At 35.4% G+C, this 9,532-nt stretch overlaps 1 long non-coding RNA gene across 1 annotated transcript; it reads right to left on the reverse strand.

Moving 5' to 3' along the window:
* LOC109130176 lies at window positions 6,901-7,789 on the reverse strand. Its single transcript, XR_002036287.1, has 3 exons — window positions 7,656-7,789; window positions 7,388-7,567; window positions 6,901-7,156 (listed from the first exon to the last, which is right to left on the reverse strand). It is a non-coding gene; the product is annotated as an uncharacterized LOC109130176 (long non-coding RNA).

Raw genomic sequence — 9,532 nt, forward strand, 5'->3', positions numbered from 1 at the left:
TCAATAGATTCCCCAAAATTGAATCCGAAGACTCACTTCTCGAACCCAAGCGTCTGTTCACATCGTCCATTAACCTCAAAACTGAATCTTGCTCAAACCGGGACAAGACCCTGGACCATGCTGAAGTTGAAAATGCACGTAACTCTGTCTCCTCAATTTTGCCACTAAGGTCAGCAAGAGATGATATAGCCGACATATGATCGCCTTTCTCGAGTTTCCTAAGGAATCTTTCTTTAATTAGAGGTGATGGCGGGATTCTTTTACTTCGTCTCATGTGTTCCCATGTTGCTTCCATCACTTCCTCCTGATCACAAACAGACACACAGGTGAGAGGTTGATCAGACAAGGTGATAACATAAGTCAAAATGTTTCAACTTGTCTCATAAAGGTTTGTTTTTTTTACCTTTCCTGCTCTGCTCGCTTCAAGTACTATTCTGAGATGGCGTTTGGCATTGAAATGGTATCCGTGACGCAACATCTCCCGATACGCATAACCGAAATCATCCCACTTCTCTTGTTCAGCACAAGCGTCTAGCATCGTATTGAACGTGTACGTGTCTGGCAATACTCTTGATTCGAAATCAGAGCTGCTTTCTATATGATTTCCGTCTTCTGACATCTTCTGGAAAAGTTCCCTCGCTTCTTCAAACAACCCGCCTTGTAGATAACCTTTAAGCATTATGTTGCAAGTGACCAGGTTTGGGCTGCAGACCTTCTTCATGTGATCGTAGATGTAAGCTGCATCCTTGACGTTTCCTGAGTCGATGCATGCTTGGATCAGGCCAGTGTAAGTCACCACGAGAGGTTTATTTGCAACTCTACATATCTTATTAAGCTGACATTGAATTTGTATAATCAAGATCAGCTTTTTAACTCAAATTCTCCATAAGCTTAATTAAGGATTTACAAACAAAAATTACCATATCAAGCCCTTCACTACACCGTCCTGCGCTACAAAGACAGCGAGCAAGGTCGTAGTAGAGAGCAGCTGATCCAACAATACCATGGCTTTCCATATCCTCAACCGTATGTATGGCCTCATCGGTTTTACCTTCTTTCCATAGAGTATTAACAAGAACTGATCACAGGTAAAAATGGTCACTTTTCAGTGGAAAATTCAAATACTAGGAAAATAACAACAAAGATTTCACAAAAATACCTCTATATGCTAGAGCATTAGGTATAGAAGACTTCTGCATCTTCCTGAAGAATTCATGAACTAAATTGTACTTCTCACATGCTAACATCACCTGCTTAAACAAAATTACAAATCCACTCCTCAATAGTGTTGATATGCAATATCGATTGTTATGAGAAGAAGAAATATTTTCACCTCCATGACGAGGCCATAGGTTACAGGAGAAGGTTTTTGCCCTCGTTGCTTCAACTGTTGCAATACCCAGAATGCTCCTTCCCATTGCTTTCGTTGAACACATGCATTGAGCACCTGTGGTAATATGTCAAGCATTCACATCAGTCGAGTGACTTTATGTTTCCGAGAATAAACTGTAGGCTATATATATTATAAATTACTGACCCCATTATAAACAACAACGTCTGGTTCAAGCCGAGGATCCCATTTTTCAAGTGTTGTTGGCTTGAACTTCTTTTTAGGTGGAGATCGCATTACGTCAATAACATGGAAGAGTTCCTTGATATGCCCAGCTTGTCCAAGTGTGACTGCAATTGAACGGTATGCTACCATATCCGGATATGATGAAATTTGTAACTGGCGAAGAAAGCAAGAAGATTAACTCAGATTATATCAAAAGCAACAAGAACACATACAAGCATGGCACAAGGGTTAGTTATACCAGCATAGCGTGGAATACATTGAGAGCTTCCACAGGCCTTCTTGATTTACCAAGAACGTTTAGTGCAGTTGTATAGACGATTCTGGATCCAAAATGGTAATTTTTTTTGTCAGTTTAAGTCTTTGAAAAGAGATTATGGTCTTCTATATGTGAAATCAAACGGGCTACCAATGCAATATATCCACAGCTCACATTTAGAATAGCCAGTAAAACATTTACCTTAGCTTGTTCGATTTGTAACGGTCTTGCCTTTGAATCCACTCGATGACTTGAAGAACTCGTCTCCAGTTTCCTAGTTTTCCTAGAAAGTGGATCAGTCTCATTACAGTGTAATCGGTATATCTGATTTTTGCACTCCGTATCGCCTTGGAAAACAACCACTCAGGCATATTGATGTCTGCACCATTTAACCTAGCGAAATAAACTTCCTTAACATAAAATTCAGCTGAATGTGATAATAATTGCATGAGAAATGGACTAATCCCACCCCCTAATTTCAGTACACTAGAACATAACCAAATCAAACTCCAATATTTACCTCAAATTCTTTTCTTCTATGTACTCTAAGAACTTGAACTAAATCTAGATAATAGCATAAACACATACACTTTTGCTAACTTCTCGATTCTGTCTTCCATTTCGACTCGTGAAGTAGCTGGCTTGTCCACTATGTCACTGGACTCATCGGAAAACTTAAAGGCAGGAGTTTCATTGGCAAACAAGCTATCATCATCATTATCTCTTTTAGCACCAATGCTCCTGGTTCTACTCAATTTGCTACTTCTCAATTCATGCCTCTCGTTGGCTAATCTCTCAATTCGCCTTTCTTCAGCAAAGAGATCCAATCCATCTCCTTTAGAACTTCTCTCGATCCCTCTCGATGTATCATGAAAACGCTGATACCTCACCATCTCCTGCTTTGGATTCTGTCTCCTGAAACTCTCACCTTCTGACACAGTCACCAAAGATTCACCACTCCTAGTCCATCTTGCATCTTTAGCTATTCTCTGAACTCTCCTCTCTTCAACAACAAGATCCAATTCATCGACTCTAGACCCTCTCTCAATCTCTCTCGATGTACCAGAGGAACGTTGATACTCCTGCTTAGAGTACCTTCCCCTGAAATTGTCATCTTTGGCTCTTCTCTGAACTCTCCTTTCTTCAACAACAAGATCCAATTCACCAAATTTAGAACCTCTCGATGTATCAGAGGAACGGTGATACTCCTGCTTAGAGTACCTTCTGCTAAAGCTCTCATCTTCTTGCGCAGACACTGAAGATTCACCACTCTTAGTCCATCTTATATCTTTGGCTATTCTCTGAACTCTCCTTTCTTCAACAACAAGATCCAATTCATTAACTTTAGAACCTCTCTCAATCCCTCTAGATGTACCAGAGGAATGGTGATACTCCTGCTTTGAGTAACTTCTCCTAAAGCTCTCATCTACTGAAGATTCACCACTCTTACTCCATCCTACATCTTTGGCTATTCTGTGAACTCTCCTTTGCTCAACAACAAGATCCAATTCATCAACTTTAGAACCTCTCTCAATCCCTCTAGATGTACCAGAGGAACGGTGATACTCCTGCTTCGAGTAACTTCTCCTAAAGCTCTCATCTTGTGGCACATTCACTGAAGATTCACCACTCTTACTCCACTTCTCATCTTTGATTACTCTATAAATTCCACTTTCTTCATTCCTATTGACACCTCTCTCATTACGTTTATCAGTTACCATTTCATGCCTTGAGTATCTCCTCCTGGAACTCTCATCTTTCACATCCGAATCAACACTATCACCCTTCCCACCTCCACCATCGTCATCCTCAACTTTTAATCTGTCCAATTTCTTCCTCTTCCTCGCTGTTTTAACCGATTCCATTACTTGCAGGTACTGATCAAAACTGGGTTTGAATTCTAAACCTCCATCCCCTGATTTTTGCAAACCTACCTCCTTCGTGTTCAAGTTCAAACAGAACATTACCTTTTTCTTCGATTTCAGACGAACGACTCGTCGGCAATTATAGTAGTACGGCTGAGGAAACATCGGTTTCGAGAAAAAATTCCGACTTTCATCTAAAAACGAAGCCTTTACCAAGGCATTCGTCGAAACCATCACCGCCATTTTTGTAATCTCCACTAAAGCTCTCTACTGATTTTTTCGGCAACTCAAGTTCGAAATCATCAGAGTCAATCGTGTCGTTGAACCCTTATCGGCTATCGTCAACGTCCGACGTGGATGGACTAATAAAAAACTACGTAACGTTTCCATATACTCAAAATTAACGCCACGTAGTTTTAATTTTAAGGAAACGGGGTGATGTCTAATAGACATTGTCTATTAATGGGCTTAATCTTTTTGTATACCCCATATACTATAGTTTTGTATCATAGCATGGTAAAATGTTATGTTCTTAATGTACATTTTAAAAGTTTCTCATACTTTATTTATGTTCATTGCTTAATTCAACTGTTCTTGTCTTTCAACCATCTTTGTGTTTCCATTACAAGGGTGAAGGATCCAATGCTAGTGAACGAAAGCAATTATATACCATAAAAGAAGTGACTTTTTTAGGTGTTGATATGAGTTGAAACCAAAGCAGAAGATGATGGTGAATTAGTGACTATAGAATCCATTATGTTCTTGCTAAGAAAAGGGGTTTCAACGGTTAAAACAATGATGTAAAGGGAGTTTAATGAGTCATGACTCGTGTTAATTAAAAGGTTAAAAAGTATAAGTTGGACCTACTTCTTTTGATGGTGAAAATCATTGCTTTATAGCTTTTTTTTTTCCTCATCTCATGTGTGTGTTTCTAGAATTAAAGCTCACACAGCTTATTCTCGATCGTCGACGCAGATCATTAAGACAAAAGTCACAAAACTTAAATCTTTGTTTTTATTTGTTCATATGCTGCCGACTGCCGAGGGATGATGAAAATTTTGGTCTTAATGGTTCTAGATAAATCCGGTGCCATTGGCTTTGGTGTAGTGGCCGAAAATGGTCAAAGAAGGGTCACGGATGCTTTGTTAAGGAGAGAACAAAAGCGACTTCTCATAGAATATCTTACCGTGGAAAATACAACAAAACGTCACCTAAAAGATAAAAGACAAACCAAAGAATTTTAAGTACCAAAAGACTCAAACTTTTTTAGATATGAACACTCACACTTTTTAGATATGAACACTTTCACTCGTTTTATAACCATTACGCAGGACATCAAAACGCAACTTTTTGATTAATATAGTACACAATTGTGAAAATCAACAAGAAGTGGGGTTTTGGAATTTTGTTTTTTTCTACTACTTATGTATATGTGTGCCAAATAAATGAATATATCTTTAATTGTTTCATATAAAAACACTTGAGAATGATGAATATTGAAGGGGCCAAAAAATGAAATAAAAGACAACAAAGATGATCATTATATATTAGTATAGTAAAGGGTGCTATACAGATGCATTATAAAGCATAAACACACTTGGAAACATATTACACAAATTCTGCTGCAACCCTTCAAATTGTTGAGAAAATTATAACGCCTAAACCATATGTTCATATCTTCATGGTTTACCCTAAGAGGACGAAACAAATCTTTGGTTTTACTTATATATTTCTAAAACTAACATTATATATTTACTCTCATCGGTTTAATAGGAAAATCTAGACAATTAATTCAAAATCTAAATCTAATCATCCATATAGATTCAAACATACAGTAGAACCTCTATAAATTAATACTCTTTAAATTAATACTCGCTATAAATTAATAAATTCTTTCGATCCCAACTTAGGCCGGTGTAAAAAATGACACATTTAGATAAAATAATAAGATAATAATATTTTTAGAACTCCTATGTAAAAATATGGTCCAATCAATATCATAAATTAATAATCAATTAAACTAATATATATATATATACATATATATCTAAGAAAATCTAGTGAGATATAACTCTATTAATTGTTGTTTGCCTATCTAAGAAAACCTAGTGAAATATGACTCTATTGTTGTTTGCATATTCTTGAATTTGCATTCTTGTTGGAGCTCATCTATAATATTTTTCATTGTTTTCTTTTCAAATCGCATCCAAAAATTATGGAGATTCCTAGATACGATAATTGCTTCTTTAGTAACTGGTTCGACTTCATAATTACCATGAAGGATAGTGGTAGCAATTTCTTCTAAACTCTAAACTTATAACATTTATCATTTTTACCTAGATAATCTAGTAAACAATTGACAGTCATCCTATTACGATAGCCAAGATTTTAATTTACAGAAATTCTTTAAAAACGTAAATGATAACAAAAGTATCTTATTTTGTAATAGAAATTTTTCAAAATTATGAAATCTCTTCATAAATTAGTATTTTATTAATTTATCGATAAATTAAAACCTCTATAAAATAATAAAATTTCATGGTCCCGACTTTATTAATTTATAGAGGTTTTACTGTATTTTATATGCATTAACTGAAAACTAAATACGTTTTTTCAAAGATTTTCTGTAGATTTTTTAGTTTTAAACGTAAAAGTAAAAATATTTACTCTTTCCAGCTTATAAATAGAGTAATCGACCTAACAGTCACATATCATATATTGTTATACACCACTTTAGCACTATTTTTGTATCTCTTTCTTTCTGCAAAAAAAAACAAAAGTCTCTTTATTAAGTTTGCATAATATACCTTGCTAACATCTAATACTAGGCAGTGTCCCGTGCGTTGCACGGTTTGTTTTCTTGTGCTTGACATTGAGGTTTTTATGTAATATGTGAGTTTGTTTTTGGTATCTTTATTTGTTTATTTTTTTTATATAACTTTGAGAATGAATCCATTTTAGTTTTTTGTTCTTTCTATATATTATTCTATTTTGTATTGTGTTTTGGGAAATTTAGAAGTGTTTAATTTTTCTTAACTTGTGCTAAAAATATCAGCTAAGTTTTTTACAAATTATTGAAGAATTAAAAACATGTCCAATAAGTTAATGAAACAAATTTTCTTTATCATATTTTTTTATTGAATTTATAAATGTAGTAAACCTTATAGTACTAATTTTGTTTTACAATTATGTTATGTGATGTAAGTATGTAACTGACCATTAGTAAGGTCTCAAAATATCTAGGTCCGGCTACAGCAGTCAACATCGTTGAAGCTTCGGTAGTAAGCGATGAATGGAGTGGTGGTCCAATCGGTCTTGACTCGTCGGCCTTGTGTGGCCCAATCATCAGCTTCCCAAAGACTTGATCAGTATATCTTCATCGGCTGACTCTTTGGGTAAGCCACACCATTAGCCTCGTTGTTCTTGAACACTCAAATTGGAATTCCATCCACAAGAAAACTTTTGAGATCCGAAGGAAAACAAAAAAAAAAAAATTCAAGAACAGTATATTGGCAACTCAAAACAGTTTAAAATATAGAACTAATCAAGAAAATTAAGATATGTTGATTAGTCTAAATATAATTCTAAAAACTTATGTTAACAATTAATCAGCATCGAGACAGTTCTGAACGTCTCGTTAACGCTTAATAAGATTTAGAACATTGAGTTGAAGCTGTTGATATTGCTTACATCTAGTGGGACAGTGTAGGTGTGGAGATCCGTAGTGGGATCGAACCACAGATAGAACTGCATTTCGCAGTTACCTTTGCCTCCTGTGAACACATTCGTATGAAGAACTTAAGGCTGTCTGATAACATTACCCAAGAACTTGAAATCGATCTCATCCCATGTCTCGCCTTTTGAAGAAAGCTATAAAAGACATTCTAAATGTTAGATCGAAAAATTAAACAAACGATACCACAAAGTTTAAAAGGAACGAAGAAATAAGAAGTTTTACATATGTAGTAAGCAGTGATGGTTCCGGCTGAGTTTCCGCGATAAGTTTCATCTTCATGTCGATCTTTCCGAACAATTACTCCTTCTTTGATTGAAAACCTGAATCGGAGGTCTTGTCTAGAGTACAGTAAGGAGTTTTCGTTTTTACAAAAGTGACAAGAAAAGTAAAAGAAATTGAGACCTTACAAATGAAAGATGATAGTTAGTGGAAAGTGTACGTACCTTACTAATTTACAGGAAATCAGAAATTAATTTTGTTCTTACTTTGTAATGAAAGTAGATTTATAATATTCACAGTTAATTATGTCTTAATGTCATTTAAATAAATTTAATTGTATTAATATCATACGAATGACAGTTATATTTTTAGGAATTCATTGTTATTAGTCTTATTACTCTAAAGATATGTACGTTACAAAATTGTAGCCTCACGTTACAAAGTTTAGTGTGGGATTTTAGTAGCCTCACGTTACAAAACTGTGATTTTTTCGGGCTCATTTTTGCTTTTAATACACTTTAATATGCAGTTTTGTTTCTAATTTACATTGATCTAGATTGAGGCTAAGTACATCACATTAAAAGATAAGAGCTGAGTACAATTGGTTTTTGTAACGTTTAGATTAAAGCCAAACTTAGTTGCATGCATTTATTTAACCGTATAGTCTAAATAGTCGAATCTATACAAATAAAACCGTGTAGTCAAATTTGCTCTATATACAAATAGAACCGTATAGTCTAAATAGTCGAATATGACGCTATATGGTTGTACGGTACGTCTAACATATATGTACTGTATTTTAGAACATTGCTTAGGATACCTAAAAAACATAGTGTATATCTCGTCAACTCATGATTACGTTTTTTTATACTGCCCCAATAGTTGGATCTTATATACCATTTAATTAGTAAAAATCGACAGACTCATGTAATACACCAATGAAGTTAAAGAAACAAAAACTCATCAGTTTATTATACTCAAAATTATTGAAATACAATAAAATAAATAATTAAAATATATTAAAACTAAACAAAAAAACCCGCTCAACGTGTGACGCTGTAATTTGTTTTTTTTTTCTGGTTAAATCCATGACGATAAAATTCTTTGGTCCATTAACCATTTACAGCCTATTTTCCATTTACAGCCCATTCTCCAATATGATGTTTGTTTAGTCGACGATGTAGTTTTGTCGGCAACTTCAAATTGGCGGTGAGCAACTTTCGATGTTCCGGCGGTTTTCTCATCTGCAACATGAACCTAGGACTGTCATCTTAAAACGTGTCTGTTAACGTGTCTTTTCATATATAATTGGGTTTATATTTGTGCTTCAATAATGTTTTGTATCACATTCTTGTAATATACCATTTTGGGTGTCGTTATTGTAACATCCGTGAACCAAAATCCCGGTTTAGGTTCTGCATCGGTCGATGCAAGTTGTGCATCGGTCGATGCAAGGTTGTTCCTGTGCGTTTTTGACTTAAGTAAAATGCTGCATTTTGGGTTAGGGAAAAACCCTTAAGTCGACTTTTTGTTCCATTAGTGTTGTTTGGCCGTTTTTGAGAGAAAACGAAAGAGAGGAAAACTTCTTGAGAGTTTCTGGAGATTTCTTGGAGTTTTGGTGCGTTCCTGTAGAGATCTGTAGTTGGGATCGTTGTAGGAGCTTCCTAGAGGCTTGCTCTTGCTTGTTTATTGTTCAGATTCGTCTTGGCACAGGTAAGTGCATGACCATGGCTTATCTAAGCTAGAGGAACCTTTAACTTGCCTGTTTGGTGTTGTTAGATGTGTTAGATCGTAGTTAAGGACGTTAGGAAGCTTTCTTGTGGCTTGGGAATGAGTTTCTGTGGTTGTAGGAACGAGATCCGGCGAGAAGCTTCGGGGAA

Source organism: Camelina sativa, chromosome 17, assembly GCF_000633955.1.
Source record: "Camelina sativa cultivar DH55 chromosome 17, Cs, whole genome shotgun sequence".
NCBI lineage: Eukaryota > Viridiplantae > Streptophyta > Magnoliopsida > Brassicales > Brassicaceae > Camelina > Camelina sativa.